This window comes from Rhinatrema bivittatum, chromosome 1 (genome assembly GCF_901001135.1).
Source record: "Rhinatrema bivittatum chromosome 1, aRhiBiv1.1, whole genome shotgun sequence".
NCBI classification, from domain to species: Eukaryota; Metazoa; Chordata; class Amphibia; order Gymnophiona; family Rhinatrematidae; genus Rhinatrema; species Rhinatrema bivittatum.
Window position 1 is genome coordinate 535,890,001 of NC_042615.1, and position 20,033 is coordinate 535,910,033.

The following is a 20,033-nucleotide window of genomic DNA, read 5'->3' on the forward strand; positions in this document are numbered from 1 at the left end:
TGTTTCCATTCTACCACACACACAGAAAGCTGCCACTCACACCCCTAGGCACCCACTCTACCACACATACATACTGGGAGGCTGTTTCATGCATCCACTATCCTCATTGTAAAGAAATATTTCTAGGATTACTCCTGAGTTTACCCTCTTTTACCTCGTTCCCATGATCCCTTGTTCTTGCGCCTCCTTTCCGTTGAAAGAGGCTCAGCTCCTATGCATGGAAACCTTGAAGATATTTAAATGTCTCTATCATATCTCCCCTATCTCACCTTTCTTCCAGGGTGTACATGTTTAGATCTTTAAGATTATCCCCATATGCTTTAGAATGAAGACCACTGACCATTTTAGTAGCCACCCTCTGGACCAATTCCAACCAGTTTATATCCGTTTGTAGGTGCATTCTCCAAAATTGTACTCAGTATTCCAAATTAAGCCTCACTAGAGAATTATATGGGATAATATCACCTCCTTTTTTCTGCTGACCATTCCTCTTCCTATACAGCCAAGCATCTTTCTGGCTTTTGCCATCACCTTATCCACCTGTTTGGCTACATTAACATCCTCAGATATGATCGCCCCCAGATCCCGCCCTCTGTCATGCTTAGAATTTCATTCCCTATACTTTACTGCTTCCTTGTTTTTTTGCAGCCCAAATACATGACTTCATTTTTTAGCATTAGATCTTAGCTGCCAGTCTCTAGACCATTCCTTGAGTTTTGCTAGATCTCTCCTCATGTTTTCCACATCTTCTTGGCTATCTACCATGTTGCGGATTTTGATATCATATGGAAAAAGACAAAAATCTTTCTTGGTAGGACTCATGTGAAACTTCTCACAGTTCACTAGTACATCCCATGTGAAACATCATTTCAGGGTGGCATTAAATAAGATAATCAAAAAACAAGGAAAAAAGAAGAACCAAAAAAATTTTTATCACAAAATTGTGCTCAAAAAATTTTTTTGTAGAATGAGACTGACCGTATCGGCAAGCCTGACGACACCCCTTGAATGATTTAACAGGGGTTGTCCGGACTTCTCGTCATTTACAGTCAACCTTTTTCAATTAAATTTTTTACAATTTTTTCAATTATTTTTGTTTTTAAATAGTTTTTTATAAATGTTACTTAAAAAAGGTTATTTAACAAATATTCTTGACCTTTGTTTATTGAAAATCACATTCCTTGGCTTTGAAAATAATATTTTTTGGACTGAGTCAAATGGAAACAATTGTGTCTCTGGATTGAGATAACTGGATACAATTGCCCTGGATTTAAAAAACATTTTTTAAGTAACATTTATAAAAAACTATTTAAAAACAAAAATAATTGAAAAAATTATAAAAAATTTAATTGAAAAAGGTTGACTGTAAATGACGAGAAGTCCGGACAACCCCTGTTAAATCATTCAAGGGGTGTCGTCAGGCTTGCCGATACGGTCAGTCTCATTCTACAAAAAAAATTTTTGAGCACAATTTTGTGATAAAAATGTTTTTGGTTCTTCTTTTTTCCTTGTTTTTTGATGATTAATTGAATGGAAAATTATTAGCTCTTTTTTTGCATATTAAATAAGATAACACAGGCGTAGGGGAAAAAGGACACAGAATTTTAGATTTATTTTTTTTTAGAAAATAAAGTTGGCCGTTAGAACAAAAATGGTCAAGGTCTTCATCATAAAACATATGGGGACAAACTTAAAAGATCTAAGTATGTATACACTGGAGGGAAAGAGAAGATATAATGAAGACATTTAGATATCTTCAAGAAATAAATTCATATGAGGCAGGCCTCTTTCAATGGAGACTCTGGAATGAGGGGTCATGGGATGAGGGTCAAAGGGGGTAGACTCAGGATTAATCTAAAGAAATATTTGTTGACAGAGAGGGTGGGAGATGTGTGGAACAGCCTCCTTGTGAAGGTGGTGGAGACTATGACAGTATCAGAATTTAGGAAAACAATGGACTAGCACAGACGATCTCTGAAGGAGAGGAAGAGATTAGAAAACTGGATAGGATATATAGATGGGTAGACTGAATGGGCCAAATGGTCTTTATCTATGTTTGTATGAACTGGTCCCCTCTACATAGATCAGCTGTAGAGATCCCTCAGTGCACCTGCCAGAATCTCTGAGGTCCCTTAATATCTTAGGATATAGCTAGACCTGGGGGAATTCTGCGCTACTGCAGAGCGCAAAATTCCTCCCTGTGTAGAATTGCCAAATTCTGTGCAGAAAATGGCAGAGGAGACCACAGCATGCTGCAAACACCTGCTCCCACCGGACCGTAGGCTGAAACAATGCACAATTACATTCAAGAAGAGACTTAAGACGCTACTATTCAGACAAGCCTTCCCATAACACTCGTCCTTGCCTCATCCTCCACGGACCTTCTCTTCTTAAGCTCAGATGCCTAAGCACTTTTTCTTCCGCTACCTAAGCTATTTAATATCTGTATATTAGTTTCATTAAATCTATGGTAACCCTCCGCTACCCTCCCCCCTACAATCCCTCATTCCTACCCCCTCCCTCGGAATACCTTGTTACCCCAAAAAGCAAACTCTTATCAGTTCTTACCAGTTTTGACACGTTACTCCCCATGCTTAAGCTGTATCCAAGTTTTTCTCTCCCCCTGTTCTATGTAAGACAACTTTGTCACTGTTTTTATGGTTGCAATGTAAACCGGAGTGATAATTAACTCTGTTATTTGAACTTCGGTATAGAAAAGTTATAAATAAATAAATAAAATAAACAGAGTGTGCGAAGATGAAGGCTCCCGTGTGCCGCGGGACTTGCTCCGCTCGCGGTGAAGAGGAAGGCCCCGGTGAAAGTGAATGTCATCCTAAGGTGATAGCCCATATAATAGTACAAACTCCCCCCGTCCCCTTTTATGCTAGAACTGTGCATTTATGTAATCCCCCATCCCCCTCCGAGGCCTTTACATGGCCCATTGCCCACAACTACCACAGCTGGCAAAGGATATAGTGCATGGCAGCCATTACTGCCCAGTGTGAGCTTCTGCTACTTGAAGTTGCTGAATGAGCAAAGCTGCTGCCTTCACATCAGAAAAAATAGATGTAGTGCCATTGTGCTGCACCCATAGTCTGGCCAGGAAGAGCACGGCATAAGAGATGTTCCGTTTACAAAGCTCCTTTTTAATTTCATTGAAGCCCTGACTCTTTTTGACCACAGGAAAGTCCTAGAAGACGTATATCCTCTGGAACTGATAGTACACTTCCTGCTTCCTCCTGCTTGCCTCTAGAACCTGTTTTTTTTTTCTTGATAATGATGCAGCTTGAGGATGAAAGCTCTGGGATGGCTGCCATCAGCTGGCACCATGCTTCTGTGTGCCCGATCTATTTTCAGAGTGCCGTTTTTGCACTTTAAGCCTAAAGCTATTGGGATCCATCGTGCCAAGAATCCTGCTGGGTCTGTCCCCTCGATCTTCTCTGGGAGCTCAATGATGCAGAGGTTATTTCTCTACCCGCGATTTTCAAGTTTGCTAATGTGCTATCTCAAGTGCTTCCAGACATCTCGACATCCTCCACGTGGACCACTACTGAGTCTAACCACATGTTAGTTTCTCCAGCAGTATTACTGTTTTCAAGCCTCCACCATCTCATTTAGGGGAGTGCATTCTGCAAGTGGGCCTCATCCACAGATGCTGTCTCTTCAAGATCTGGTTTGTCAGTAGTGGCTTTCCTGCTCAATCATTTCGATTTGAGAACTTGATCGTCCCAAATCATAGGTAGGCACTTTAGAGCCTTTATTATCCATTTTCCAACAAAGTTTATCTCCGTAGAGGGGGTATGAAATGCTAAATAATCATAGGGGGAGCGGGGGCTAGCCAAGAATACAGCCTCCTAGTGCTGAAGCATCACATAACACCCCCCCTCCCCCAGATTCTCTTATCTTAATCACACCAATTTCTACAGATATACCGATTTACACACACAGTCTATCTTCTTTTGGTTTAATTGCAGGGTTCTGCAGTCACAAGGAAAAGGCAGGTAAATTGCCATTAGGTTAAGTTCCTTCGTGTAAAAATACCAGGTCTCTGATGGCAACTACATAAACTCTAACTCCTTATAGCTGCTAAACAACCCTTGAGACTTTATAGGGATTGCTTCTGGAGGAAGATCAGAACCTTCCTCTTTAACACTTAAGGAAAAGAATGCCAGTGCAAGTGCTTCAATGTTTAGTGTAGTCTGATGTATTAGGCCACTTTTGGTTTAGCTTAATAGCAAAACCCTTTTCATTTATTCAGACATTCACTAAGATAAGAAGAAAAGGCCTCACAGTGCCGATAACTCAAGCTCCTAACCCTAGTTAAGCTGATTTGCCACTAGCTCAGTTCTCACAGCAAAACTGTCAAGCTGCACAAACAAAACTTTTTCTTAATACCACTTAAGACTCAAGAGCAGTGTTAGTAATTATACCTTCTGAGCACCAATCCTTAATTAGTCAGCAGGAGCCCAATCTCTAGAACACTGCTAGGGGCCCGGAGTGCTTCCTTTTATTCATTTACTCTTTCCTTTAAAGACATTTGCTGCTATAATGCTTCTATAAAGAGCCTGCATATAGCAGTTTTCTCACTTGCTGTTTTAAACTTCTGGGTAGCAAAATTACCCAATCCCAGCAGGGAAACCTTGAAAAATCCCACTGTGTTACTCAAACCCACCTAAATCCTATTGTTTCTCAATTGATCTGTCCTGTCAGGGGACTTGTGCACGAGACTTTTTCTGTCTTGAAGTAAGTCCCTTAACAGTCTCAGCAATTAGAAAAAGAAAACTCCCTCTAAAACATTCTAGCATTCCACTTAGCTTTAGCACCGAGCTGTCAGATCGGTCTATTCGTCCAAGCCTTCCTCCATGTCTGGGCGTGGGTTTGGTGAGGTGGCTGCTCTACCTCTGGCTCCCCCTCTTGTCTGCTCTCTTCTTATATTTAAAAGTTCTGCTGAGTCATTGTGACTCCAGTCCACCAGGACTCAATGAGGCAGGGAGTCTGGAAAATGTAGTCCCACCAAAAAGCCATCTTGATTTCTAATTACATTTCATTCTGTGCCCTGTTTCTGCGCTGGAGTGAATGCAAACCCATCACACCACATTTCCAATGCCCAACATGGGACACACGCACATTATTGATTTTTCCAAACTCTGAATCTACCGGAGCATTTTTCAAATTCCATCCTTGATAACATGCAAACTATGGCACTCCATCAAAAATCTTAAGAGGACGCGGGATAGATCAATAACACCGTATTATCCGAACCACCCTGAAGGTACCTCTAGAATATGGGAGGCACATACATGTCAGGCAATTGTTTATCACCTTTTTTTTTTAGATTGTAATAAAAGATCCAGATTTCAGTAAAGAGCCTGCCTAAAGGCTCGCTTCATTACTTGCACTGGATTTTGGTTTTGGACAAAGCTTGTTGCCATCAGAAAAGATTGTTACTTAAACTCCACTAAAGAGGATCATAACCTCCTCAGCTGAAAGAATTAACCAACTGCTATGTTATTTCTTAGAAAAGGGGGATGAAAGCTCTCATATCGTAATAATGTCTTCAAATCCATCGGTTTCTTATATATTGAAGTAGAAACCCCCTGTTCAGCTATTTCTATCATAATATCCAAACAATATTTCAAAATTATCAAGGTGACTTCAAATTGAGGTCCCTAGAGTTGAACCAACCAAAAGAATCTTTAAATGCTTCCACTGTGTTTTCACAGAATAATAAAAACATCATCTACTGTGTGTATCTACAATTAAATTTTAATGGAAGAGCAAAACCGGGATGTATATAACCAATATTCCTCAAACTCTGTAACAGAGACAAGCTACCGTATATCGGGATCCTTTATGGCTTCCATTGATGTTCCCTTTACTTGGTGGTAAAATTGACCATTAAACATAAAATAGTTCTTCATTAATGCAAGGCAAGTCAATGCACACAAGAATTCAGTTGGAACCCTTAATTATACACTCCAGTTTACAAGATAAGATCTTACTATTGACAAAGCTTCTTTTGAAGGATATTGGAGTACAAATATTCTATATCCATAATCACCAAAAGACTCGAAGGCACAGCCACAGATAACCCCTGTAATTGGGCTGAATCACGAATATATGACTTAATCTGAAATCTGCCTTTAAATGTCTGGAGTTTTCAAGAAAACAGATCCTTTGGATGAAAAGAGTACCTCTTGTTTTGAATTCATCTGTCCCCTCCTGATCTGTGGAACTAGGTTTAGGAACTCAAAACTCTTGCACCACTTAAAGCAGTATTGCTGTCTATGCCCCAAAATATCAACATGCCTGTTTAACTCTATGACTTCCTTATTGGCTTTTCTATCTAATTCTCCTTGCTATGTTTGTCCTGATATTACAGGGCAATTTTATAACAATCCACAGAACTTAGGTGTCGCTGAGCCAATTTTCAAAGCAAATTTATGCAGATAAGTTCAATTTGAAAATGTTCCCAAAGAATGCAGGCAAACTAACCTGCACAAAGTGACACCTATTCTCAGCACAGCATAACTTGTGCGGGTAATTTGCATGCATACTTTTCAAAATCAAAAGTACATGCATAAGTCCTAACCCCCCCCCCAATGCCTGTTTTTTGCATGTATAAAACTTTGCACCAAATTGGGCTGCATGCATACTTTTATGTGCACAAACCCCAATCAACTGCATGACAAGCCATCTATGCATATAAACCCATATTTATGCACATAAATGACTTTGAAAATTATACATAGAAACATAGAAATGATGGCAGAAAAGGACCAAATGGTCCATCCAGTCTGCCCATTAAGCCTGTGTGTAAGTTACCCCATGCTATATGTTATCCAGACCATAAAGGTCAGACCCCTTGTTGGTTGCTGTTTGAATCCAGTTCCTCGTTACCCCTTCCCCCCATGCTTATCAGTTTCCCACACTAGCCCTTGTTGATTGCTGTTGAATCCAATTCACTGTTCTGCCTAGCTGTTGAAGTAGAGAGCAATGTTTGAGTTTCATCACAGTAACTGTCTTATTTAAGGGTAGTAACCGCAGCATCAGCAAGTTACCCCCTATACTTGTTTCCCCAGGTCATAAAAGTCGGGCCCTTGGTTGCTGAATGATTCCAAATCCCCTTCTCTCCCTGCCATTGAAGAAGAGAGCAATGATGGAGTTGCATCCACAGAATCAAGGCTTAATGGTTAAGGGCAGATTTTCAAAGGGTTACGCGCGTAACCCTGAAAACCTGCTCCTTCGTGCGCCAAGCCTATGTCCCGGGACTTTGAAAAAGGGGCGGGAAGGGGCCGGGGGCGGGGTGCCGGTCCGGGGGCAGGACCGAGTCCTCCGGCACAGCGGCCATGCCTGGGGATGGCGCACTGGTAGCCGGCCGGCGCACGCAATTTACGCCTGCGTAACTCCTGAAATAAAGGTAGGGGGATTTAGGTAGGGCTGGGGGGTGGGTTAGATAGGGGAAGGTGGGGGGAGCGAAAGGAAAGTTCCCTCCGAGGCTGCTCCGATTGCGGAACGCCTTGGAGGGAACGGGGAAAGCCATCGGGGCTCCCCTAGGGCTCGGCGTGCACAAGTGTGCACCCCCTTGTGCGCGCCGACCCTGGATTTTATAACATGCGCTCGGCTGCGCGCGTATGTTATAAAATCAGGCATACATTTGTGCTGGGTAGCGCGCACAAATGTAGGCCGCGCACGCAGGTTATAAAATCTGCCCCTAAGGGTAATAACCACCGCACCAACAAATTCCTCCATGCACTCTTTTCTTCAATTCCATCCTTTAGCATTTAGGGTTCCACAGTATTTATCCCATGCCCTTTTGAATTCCTTCACTGTTTTGGTTTTCACCATCTCCTCTGAAAGGATATTCCAGACATCCACTACCCTCTCCATTAAGAAATATTTTCTGACATTGGTTCTAAGGCCTCCTCCTTGGAGTTTCATTTCGTGACCCCTAGTTCTACTAATTTCTTTCCAACAAAAAAGGTTTCACGTTTCCACATCATTAAAACCTTTTAGGTTTCTGAAGGTCTGTATCATATCACCCCTGTACCTCCTCTCTTCCAGGGTATACATATTCATATCCTTCAGTCTCTCCTCATAGGTTTTCTCATACTGACCCCACACCATTTTGGTAGCCCTTCTCTGGACCACCTCCATCCTGTCTCTATCCCTTTTGAGATAAGGGCTCCAGAACTGAACACAGTACTCCAGGTGAGGATTCACCAAGGACCTGTACAAGGGCATCACCACCTCCTTTTTCTTACTGGTTATTCTTCTTTCTGTGCAGCCAAGCACTCTTCTCGCCTTTTTCAGATCACCAGAAACTATCACCCCAAGATCCCACTCTTGGTCCGTGCACATCAGCCTTTCCCTCCTCATCTCATTCCGCTCTTTTGGATTACCGAATCCCAGATACATGACTCTGCACTTCTTGACATTGAATCTCAGCTGCCAAATCTTTGACCACTCTTCAAGCCTTCGTAAATCACTTTTCATTCTCTCTCTCTACTCCTTCCAGAGTGTCCACTCTGTTGCAGATCTTGGTATCATCCGTAAATAGACAAACTTTACCTTCTATCCCTTCCGCACTGTCGCTCACAAAGATATTGAACAGAACTGGTCCCAATACAGATCCCTGTGGCACTCTACTTATCACGACTCTCTCTTCAGAGTAGGTTCTATTTACCATTGCACGCTGTCTTCTCTCAGTCAACCAGTTTGTAATCCACTCCACCACCTTGGCGCTCATTCCAAAGCTTCTCATATTGTTCCCAAGCCTCCTATGTAGGACGGTACCAAAAGCTTTGCTGAAATCCAAATAGTTGACATTGAGCGCTTTTCCTCAATCCAGTTGTTATGACTTGTAGATGTGTGGGCCCTGGGCCGAGGCAAGAGATGTTACCGCCCACAGGGAGAAGCCCTGTGAGCCTCACTGCTGGGAGGCGCAGTCTCAGTGGACGTCAGACACAGCTATGGAATAGAGTCTTTATTAGAGAGGTAGAAAGGCACAGCCCGTGGAGCAGGGGTGCAGGAAAAGTAGCAAGGTCTGAGCAGAGGGGTATACCCAAAGGGAATACCTCAGACGAGGAGATCCGGTAGTGACCTGCAGAGCGGGATACGCCGAGGAAGTCTCGCCATAGTGATGATGTGGTAGTGACCTGCAGCGCAGGGTACACCGAGAAAGTCTCTCCATAGTGATGATGTGGTAGTGGCCTGCAGCGCAGGGTACACCAAGGGATTCCTCACACAGAGATGGTATGGCAGTGGCCCGAGGTATGAAAACACGGGTGAGAGTCCTGTAGCGATGATGCGGTAATGGCCTGCAGCGCAGGGTACACTGGAGTGGTTCCTCACTTAGAGACGACACAGTAGTGGCCCGAGGCACGGGGTACACCGGAGAGGATCCCACAACGAAGTCCAGTAACTGGAACGAGAAGTCCGTAAGGGTGAGGCGGATTCAGCAACGAGGGAACTCCTTGCTAACTTGTCATTAGGCATGGCCAGCCAGCTTAAGTACAGCAGAGTGAAGACGTCATCCGGAGGGGACGCCCCCAAGGTTCCCGCCATGATATGTACAAGACTGGCCTGTGCACGCACGCATGCGCCTAAGTGATCCCAGAGGCAAGATGGCAGTCGGCAGCACCCACGCTGTCCCGGGAATGCCAGGCAGGTCGACGGTAGCTGGCGGAGGCCGCCACTCTCCCCAATGAAGACAAGGCAGCAAAGAAAGAGGAGAGCATTAGTGGTCGCAGCCATCTGCAACCAATGAGCGTAACATCAATTCTCTGATCACCCAATCAAAAAAATCAATCAGATTTGTCTGGCAAGACCTTCCTCTGGTGAATCCATGCTGCCTCGGGTCCAGCAACTTACCGGATTGTAGATAGTTCCGTATCCTTTCTTTCATCAGCGTCTTCATTAATTTTCCCACTACAGAAGTGAGGCTAATCGGCCTGTAGTTTCCAGCCTCCTCTCTGCTATCACTCTTAAGAAGCGGGACCACCACAGTTCTTCTCCAATCTCAGGGCACCACTCCCGTTTTTAGGGATCTATTTAATAGGTCTTTCAGTGGACCTGTCAGGACATCTGTGAGTTGTCATAGTATCCTGGGATTACCTCACCTGACCTCATGGACTTGTCCACATTCAGTTTTCCTAGCTCTTGCCAGACATACTCTTCTGTAACGAGAATTGTGTCAAGTCCATTCCCTTCTTCGGTCTTGCCAAGCAGCAGGGTCTTCTTTAGTGAACACTAAACTGAAGAATTTGTTTAATAGTTCTGCCATTTCTTCGTCTCTCTCCACACATTGATCCTTGTCACCTTTGAATTTCACTATACCACTTCGGGCTTTTCCTTCTTTCTCTGATGTGTCTGAAAAATGTTTTGTCACCATGCTTTACGTCTTTGGCAATCCTTTCTTCCATTGACCTTTTGCTTTTTGGATTTCTTTCTTCATCTCCCTCAGTTTCACCAGATTTTCTTTCCTGTGTTCCTCTTTTTGGGATCCTTTATTCTTCCTGAATGCTGATGTTTTTGCCTTTATTTTTGCAGCCACCTCCTTTGAAATCCAAATTGGTTTCTTTCTCCTTGAACTTTTGCTTACTTTTCTAACATATAGATTTGTTGCCTTTCAATTTAACCCACTTTTGTTCGGCCTCACCCATTTTCTCCCAGTCTTCTAGTTCAACCTCTAGGTACATCCCCATTTTGTCAAAGTCCCTATATTTGAAATTCAAAACTCAGTTCTTAGTGTGACTTCTTGGTATCTTATTCGCAATATCAAACCATACTGTCTGATGATCACTTGTACTCAGGTGGGCATCTGTCCAGATATTGTAGACATTTTCCTCATTTGTGAGCCCTAGGTCCAGGATTTTAATCAATCTTTGTCCAGCTCTTCTGTCTGAATTGGAGGCCTATAGACCATCATTTTTTAGGCTAGCCCATAATGCTTCTTTTCTACTTCATGTTCCATGCATTTCAATTGCTTGGATATTGCTTCTGACATAAGCGCTTCTCCTCCCCCTTTCCTGTCCTCTCTGTCCTTCCTTAATAAGTTATAGTCAGGGATGACCGTATCCCAATCATGTGACTTCGTAAACCATGTTTCTGTAACAACAACACTGTCCAGATCCGCTTCCACCATTAGAGCCTGCAGGTCTGGGATGTTATTGCCCAAACTACGAGCATTTGTGCTCAAAGCTTTTCAGCTTCCCTCCTTCAGGTTACTGCTCTTCTTGGACTTCTTTTGTGCCTTATTTAGCTGACGTTTGTTATCCTCTTCACTCATTTCTTTGAGATTTGGAGGATGACATTTCAGTTTCCTTCTGCCACCCCATTCTCTAGTTTAAATGCCTTATGATGTAGGATTTGAATGTATCACTTAGTATCTTTTTTCCTGTCACAGGCAGAGGTAAGCCATCTTTGACATAGAGCCTTTTACTTTTCCATAGAAGTGCATGCAAATACTTATAAGGTCCCAGCCTCCAACATATCCAAAACTTGGCTCCTTATACCAAGTTTTGAGCCATACATTGAAGTTATCTATATGGCTTAGCCTCTCTTTCCCCTTTCCATGAAAAGGCAAAAGTCTTCGCCATGTGACTAATCTGCTTCACCAGAGTCTAGAAATTTCTCCTTGCCACTTGGATGTTGTTTCTAGCAAGGTCGTTGGTTCCCATATGGATGATAACATCAGCTTCAGAGTCCTTACTTTCTTCTTTGATTGCATTGACTTTTTGAATAGCATTTCTACCGGCCGATGATCCCAGAAGGCTTTTAACTTTAGTGTTGCCTTTGAAAAGAGTTCCCAAATCAGTGTCTCTGATAATTGAGTCACCCAGCACAATGAGCTTTTTCTTATGGTTATTGATTGTGCTATGGAATTTCTGCATGCATTGGGTTTCTTCTTTCTTTTCAGATACCACTTCAAATTCCATCTCTAGAGCTTCTTCATTATCTAATGCAGAGAAGACATTCTGTACTTGTGTCGCTTGAGAGTGTGTGTGTCTCCGCATCACAGGTTTTACTGTACCAGAGCCCACTGTAATTAATTTGTTCTTGGGTTCCTGTATGCTCTGTGTAAGTGGAGGGGGACATGTGGGCTGTTCAATTGTGAAGAATGGGTGTCTTTGGGTCACAGGTCTTAACCTACTTGAGCCCACCTACCTTCCTTTTTATGCAGTTACATTTTTGGAAACAAGCCTGCACCTTTTTCTATGGCTACTTCTCATTTCTAAAACATCCCTTGTCTGTTTTTTTTAATTGTTCCATGGATCAGTCATTGAGAGTTTTAATGATGCACAATTGACAAACCTTTTCCGTTGGAAAGAAATCAGTAGAACTAGGGGTCATGTAATGAAACTCCAGGGAGGACGACTCAGAACCGTCAGGAAATATTTCTTCATGGAGAGGGTGGTGGATGCTGGAATGCCCTTCTGGAGGAGGAGGTGGTGAAGACAAAAATGGTGAAGGATTTCAAAGAGGCATGGGATAAACACTGTGGATCCCTAAAGGCTAGAGGATGGAAATGAAGACAAGAGTGCATGGGGGTAACTTGCTGGTGTGGCGGTTACTACCCTTAGGGGGTCATTTTCAAAGGAGTTATGCATGTAAATGTGACATACTATCGTAGCAATTTTCAAAAGCTATTTACTCGAGTAAAGTGCACTTACTTGAGTAAATCCTATGGACAATTCAATGGCATATATTGTAGCAATTTTGAAAAGCCCACTTACTTGAGTAAAGTGTATTTACTCGAGCAAAAACCAGTTTTGCTCGAGTAAATGCTTTTTAAAATCTACCCCTTAACCAATAAGCCTTCATACTGTTGATGCAACTCCATTATTGCTCTCTGCTTTTATGGCAGGGGGAAAAAGAGGAACCAACAAGGATATTGGATTTTACGGTTTGGGAAAACAAATAAGCATAGGGGTAACTTACTGGTGTGGCAGTTACTGCCCTTACCCAACATGCCTGATACTTTGGATGCAACTCCAACATAGTTCTCTGCTTCAATGGCAAGAGGTAATGGGGAATTGGACTCAAGACAGCAACCAACAAGGGCTCTGACTTTGACAGTTTGGGAAACTAAGTAAGGGGGTGACTTGTATGGCGCAGCTGATGCTACCATAAGCTTGCCGGGCAGACTGGATGGACTGTTTGGTCCTTTTCTGCTGTCCTTTTCTTTGTTTCTATGTTACTATTAGGAGTCATTTATATAGCACTATATATATGTGAATGGGTGTGTGCATGGGGGAGGGAGTATATCAAGGGTAGGTGAAAGAACATGTCTGTGAGATTATGTGTGTGTTTAGGAGGAAGAGAAGTGAAAGTATGAATGAACATGGGTGTGAGGTGAGAGGGCATGTGTGTGTGTGTGTGAGGAAGAGAAGTGAATGAGTGAACATGTGTGCGAGAGGAATGTGAATGTGGAAAAATGAGAAGAGTAAAGCTGTTAAGTGAGCATGTGAGAATGCGTCAGAGAATGAGAAATGAGAGTTGGCATGTAAGAATGAGCGTGTGTGTGTGTGTACCAGAGTAAGGGTGCACTTCCGGTCCCTCGCCCCTAAATCTCATCCCCACCCCGCATGCACGGTAACCTCAGGGAGACTGGAAATCAAAACTTCCCAGGTATGCACATAATAGTTGATTTTGAGAGTAGCTACGGCAAACTAATGCAGGATCTGAGGCAAATGGTCTATTTTTGTTTGTCCTTCCCCCAACTGTCGCAATCTAATGAACTGATACTAACTTGTTTGTTTCAGATGAGGGCTGCTAGGATTTTGCATTTGCTCCCACCGTGAAATAGTACCCAGAACTGATTTCCTTATATATTTTCCAGAAAATAGGAACGGTAGTCAATAGCTGACTGTATTTTGCACCCCCTCCTCCCAAAAAAAAAAAAAGAACAACAAACAGAAGGACCGCAGCCTGCCCTGGGCGGTTGCTCCCGTGCAGTTTCTGCTATAGGAGAAGCGAAATGCAAAGAAGGCGGGCTGCATCCTGCTGAGGGTAGCAGCGAGCATCCCGAACGGCTTTTGTGTCCGCCCAGGAAACCGATTTCAGAGGTACAGGAACTCTTTCTAACTTGGTTTGCCCGAACCGATCCGCTAGGGCCAAGTCTCCTGGAAAGCGTCCTCTGGAGGTCCGTCCCAGGCTCCGCCGCCTTCTGGGCGCAGTGAATGCTCCACCCCCAGGACGCCCCGGCTCCGGCGGGAGGAGGAGGAGGAGGAGGAAGCTTTGCAGCACAGCCCCCGGCTGCAGGCTGTAACCCAAGCGGAGATCTCTCTGCCTTCCATTCATTGCTTCTAAGCAGGCTCCGGCAGGGGGAGGAAAAGCCGCATCCAGGACGGGGGCACTGCAGCAGCAGCAGCAGCAGCGGCGGCCGATCCTCGATAGGAGCAGCGCCGGCTTTCCGTCCCGAGGTAACCCCCAGCGCGCTGGGTGGAGGTGGGAGGTTCTGGCTGCTAACTAACGCTTTGGTGTTTGGCTTCCTGCAAATGATCGCGCGAAAAAGGGAAAGGAGCGTTGGAGGTCTGCTGCGAAGCAAAAGCAGCTGGCGCGCTGCCCTCCGCGTGCCGAGGGCTTTAGCCGCTAACGCTAGGTTTGGCACTCCTTCCGATCTAAAGGTGGTGGGGATGGGATTTTGTTTTTTTTTTTTGGGTGCGGGATGTGCTTTCTGGGGAACATCTCTCGCTGCAAACCAGAGGTTAGGGGGAGGCTGCTGGGAGGGCAGTGCGCGTAAGAGCCGGAGGTGAGGGTGCGCGGAGAAAGGAGGGATTGTTTCCGTCAGTCTGGCTGTGAGACAGAGAGCTCGGGGGAGGGAGGACCTGACCGTCTGCTTAAATCGGAGCTTGGCCAGCTCAGACTGGTGTGAGGGTGCCAGAGCCGCGGAGCAAAGACAGGAAAGGGGGGGGGGGGGCGAGCAAGGGAGCGCCAGCAACTCGGACCTCCGAAAACACCTTGCGCTCCCATTTATTTTAAAGGTGCCTTCCCATACACACACTTTCCCGAACTCTAGAAAACTCCCGAGAAGCAAGTGGAAACCCCTACCTCGCGATCGATTAGCTGGCAAGCTGTTTGAGACAGGGACCTCTTGCGCCTGAGCACTGCTAATGCTGTAAGCGGCTTTGAGCATCGTTTAGAAACCCCAGGTGGCGTTTCCAGGCGATGCACACTGCAGTTTGCGTTTGCACGTTTGCGATCTGGGGTTTGGGATCATCATTTATGGATATCTCCAGTAAAAGGTCGAGTTTAGGGCAGGAAATTCCAAGTTGGAAGGGCAGGCGTGACTCTGACTGCTGGGAACAGTCGAGCTATTGCTGCTTTTTGCATCAGGGAAATGCCTGAAACTTCCCACGTCCTCAAATGTCAAAGCTGCCTTGTCACTCGGGAAGGCGCTGTTGCAGATTCCTGCCCTGTTCCGGTAGGATTTCTACAGAAGCAGATTTTTAGAGCCTTCCTGACAGGATTTATTTAAATTCTTTCATAAACGGAACCTCAACGAAATTATTTGGGGCTTTTCCACTTGAGCTGATTCCAGTTTTGCATTTTTGAAGGAGGGAAAGATTTTTTTTTTCCCAGCAGAAAATGGCAATATAAAAAGTAAACAGATCCGCCAGGTATCCTCTCTGAGCTGGGTTTCAGGTGTTCATCAGGACTTGCCACAGATGAGCAGCTCCATCTGTAGGCTCCTTCCAGTGTAGCTTTGGAGCAGGGCGGTGCTAGCTTGTTTGCTGCCCTGGCAGGCCTGCCAAAAAAAACCAACCCAGCTCCTTCCAGCAACTTAAACTTTAAAAACTGTCACCCACTACCCTTCGGGTCTTCACCCCTTCCACTGGAAACCATTGCTGGTGCAAGAGTATTAGGTGCCCTAAGCAAATCTTATACCCTTGCACTCCTGCCTCCTGCTCTCTCCATGTACACGGTTAAAAATTATGTATTTATAATAGATTTAGCATGAAAACAAATATTCAAAGGACAGTCTTCTGAGGTAAAAAAAAAATCATAAGTATTTGCATGCACTTCTTTGCTGCCAACCAGAAAATCCTCCAAAAACCCCACTTGGAATCATATGGCATTAGGGCTACTGTAATGCATGTTAGGTGAAGGTTTGACCCTCAGAAAGGTGTGAGTAAATTACAATTACAATATAATAAACCTCCCACACCAAAACAGCACTACCAGCACTTTAAAAAAGTAACAACCCTACAGCAGGCCCTAAAACACCTCCTTTTAGGAAAAACAGAAAAAACCAAGCTACTATGGATTCCTACACGCTAGCAGAATACCCCTCCTCATCACACATGCAGAACACAGGCAGACCATCATCAAAATACAGGAAAAAGAAATCATAACTTATAAATAGAAACTTGCAGGCAAAAACTGAATAGGAAAACCGCAACAAATCAGACTCTATGCAGTGCAACAATGGAACAACAGAAATCACTATTCCTCTGCCATTAAACATTAAAATTAAGAAATAGAATAAATACATTAATCATAATATAAACATACTAATAAAAGAATATTTCAAAACAGCTGGTGAAAGGAAGATCCAATAATTAAAAATGCAATTTGTTTTACATTTCTCAAACACAAATAAAATATTTCAAAACAGCAGACACAACAAACAGCATCCAAAAATTAAAACTAATAAAGATAAAATAATTCACACTCTCCATACCTGGAAACTTTTGATTTCTAGTCACTCAGATTGTTGTGGATTAGTGAGAGAGAGATGCATAAACTTTCTCTCCTCTCTCTCTCTCATAGATATATATCTATACATACACATACATACATATGCTCCCTCCCTCCTCCACGCACATGTTCCTTTTTACATACACCTGCTCACATGCACATGCTTCCTCTCTCTCACACACATTCTCACTCACAACATTTTCACAGATCCTCCCTCCTACATGTACATGTTCACACACACACACACATGTTCCTTCTTACATAAACATACACACACAAGACCTCTCTTTTTCATATATACATGCTCAGACACACATACGCTCATAAACGCACACATGCTCAGACACACATGAAGAGAACACCCTATTCTTCAATACCTCAGCCTTTCCTGATATAAACTGAAGAGTTTACTGCTCAAAAAGTACTACTATTTAGTATTTCCCGCGGTTTGGGCCTTTTAAATTCGGGGGGACCCGAATTTCAGATTAGTGCGCACTAAACCCGAAAACAAATTTTTCCCGAAATTTCAGGAAAACCTCATTCGGGTTTCCGGCTCCCCGAACCAGGATGAATTAGGCAATTTCAATTAATTCGTCCTAGACGAAGGCACATCCCTTCTACTATTTAGACGTCTTATTCCATCATCCCTAGAGCTTGCATCTTTCTCAGTACTCTCTCACACACATGCGTCCTCTCACAAGCACATGCTCAGACACCCACATACACTCCACTTCTGCTCAGACACTCACACACACACACACACACACACACACACACACATGCTCAAACACCCACCTGCTGCTCATACATACACTGAAGAACCAAGGCCTCTCCCAACAGCCCTGGCCCTCCACTTCTTCACTGTGGGGAAGTTTGGGAGTTGCCTGGTGGCTTGTTTTTTCCTTCTGGCTGCCTAGCATGTGGTCCTGCAGCTCATCCTAACCCTGCACCTCTGCAGCTCTTGGCCGCATGGCAGGTTGGGAACCGCCGAGCGGTCCTAGAGCTCCTCTTGTTCACCGCGACGCTATGGCTCCTTCTTTGCTTTGCTGTGCGGCCCTGCAAATCTCTCATCTTTGCCGCCTAGGGCTCTTCTTCACCGCGCAGTGAAGCAGAGGAGGAGCCATGGCGCTGCACGGTCCTCCGCCACCACCTCATCTCTGCGGGGCAGGTAGGGAACCGCCACGGGACCCTGCAAGTTTCCTGCTCTTCGCTGCTGCGGCCTGCGGCTCCTTTTCTTTGTGGGGCGGCAGCACCAGCAGCTGACTCAACTTGGTCGCGGCCCTGAGGCTGCCGCCCTGTGCAAGGCCACGGCTGTGCCGGCCCTGCTTTGGAGTCAGATTAGGTTCTCATGTTTGCCAAACACTGCGTGCCTCCCTACCTGACTGGTCAGAATCTGAATTGTTTGTTTTTAAGCAGGAAGTTTAGTTCTCCTGTTTTGATAATGGTGCCAACATAATCACAACCCCCATTTGGTCAGGTGGCATTGTATTAACTCCCCACCACCACCACCTGGGCTGGCTGCGCATGACCTCATAACCTTACGCAGGTTCTCAGTCTTAGTCAAAATGACAGGAAAGGACTGTCTACTTCTCACACCTTAGACCTTACATTTGATCTTAGCCAAAAAAAGCCATGAGAATCTGATTCTGCATCCTCATTTGTACTACGTCAGGGGTTGGCAATATTTGGCACGTGAAGACATTTCCACTGGCACACTCCATTCCTGGCCACTGTACAACCTCTGTGCCACGTGAGAGCATGTGCAAAAGGAATAGGCTGCCACTTGTTGACTCTGCAGATTTTGCAGATTGTAAAGACCCGGGATTACTGTGAGGGAGGACGCTCTCCTCCCCTGGCACAGCGTCATCACTGATAACGATAGTGCTGCTGGTTTTGGTTACTTGTCTGAAAGCTGCCATCACCACCCCCGCCATCCCCTGGTGTAGCGTTTCATTTTAACTAATGTAAGGGTGATGTTGGAAGGGTTTTGATGTTAGGATTCAGTTTTGAGCCTTGAGTCTCAGTTTGGAGGTGACGCATAATAAATGAAACCGAAACGTCAATATCTGCAGTGAACTGGCAAGTGAACGTCCTAAACAGTGTAATCTCAGGCCAGTCTTGGGTGTTGTGAGTAGATGATTACAGCAGTTTTAAAAGGGTTTTGAGGGGCCCATATGACATGCACAGGAGATATTGTGTGCAGCATAACTTGTTTTTTTACCAGAAATATAAAATGGGGCCCTGAGTGTTCTCTAAGTGGAGAGGGAGGGTGGAGAGACAGAATTTCTCTCACCTCAAACATTATTGTATGCCTCCACTTGGCAACATTCCTGAAATGCATAAATGGCTGAATATCTGGAAATATTTGGCCACCAGTTTGTTTTTTTTCCCTCGTGCTGTGAAAATTTTTGGGGTATCTGGCTGTGTCCGTAGGGGTTTACGCCTGTACATAACTTTTGGCACATTTCTAAGTAGACAGAAGTGAGATGGCGGCAGGAGGCACAGTGCTGGTTTTCACAGGGCCCAGACCCTGCTTGACTTTGCTGTGACTGTGGTCCGAAGGAGGGAGCACGTATCTGGAAGAGCAATGGCGTATAAAGAATCACAGCAAAATATTTGCTGGTGCAATGCATAATGCAGCATATCCCATTAGGTTGTCTTCTCTTTGCCAGTCTACCAAACCTCACAGTATTCTGAATGCCTCGGAGGTATTTAAAAGCAAAATTCCTCCTGTAGGATGCCTTAAGAACATGCAGTTCATTTGCTGCAGTTTATTCCAGACCGCCCTGCCCAAGTGCAATTTGTATTCTGTCTTTGTTCAATCTGTCAAAGCGTTAATCACTAATTAAGTTCATACTGAGGGAAGTAAGTTCAGACTGGCTTCGCTCACATTCTGCAAAAAAAAAGTGAACTGCAAGAGGACAATATATCTCTCAGTTCATATGAAATACAGTCTCTCTATTCCTTTCCCATTTTTTCCCCCAGCGAAGACGGCATTGCTTGTGCAAGTCATATTTATAGCTCGTGGCCCCTTGCAGCGTCTCTCTCTTTCTCTGTCATCTGTCCTCCCCTAAACAAAGCCTAAGGAATCTGGGTGGCAGCGAGCCAAGGTTTAACTTGTGGAGGGCTTTGGGAGAATCGTGGAGCAGCAATTAAGCGAAACAGTTTCTGCGGTATCCCTGGGACCAGTGCCTCCTGTTAGGTGTGACCCCCACATGCACCTTTGACGAGCGGATGCTTCTGTGAGACAGAGCATGCTGGCAGTAATAAATAAAGATGCAGCGGTCTTGGCAGATCTTAACTCTTACTAGAAAGCCCCTATGCAGTTT

General features: G+C 44.5%; 1 protein-coding gene across 4 annotated transcripts in view; it reads left to right on the forward strand.

Annotated features, from left to right (window-relative positions):
- Nucleotides 1-20,033, forward strand: part of PALM2-AKAP2 (PALM2-AKAP2 fusion) — a 583,545-nt gene that overhangs the window by 355,900 nt on the left and 207,612 nt on the right. The window contains exon 1 of one of the 4 annotated variants that reach the window (XM_029614184.1): nucleotides 14,280-14,426. The exons of the other annotated variants lie outside the window; for them this stretch is intronic. The gene's annotated coding sequence lies outside the window, so the exon portion shown is untranslated. Of the gene's footprint in view, nucleotides 1-14,279; nucleotides 14,427-20,033 lie in introns of those variants that run through there. 4 annotated transcript variants of the gene reach the window in all.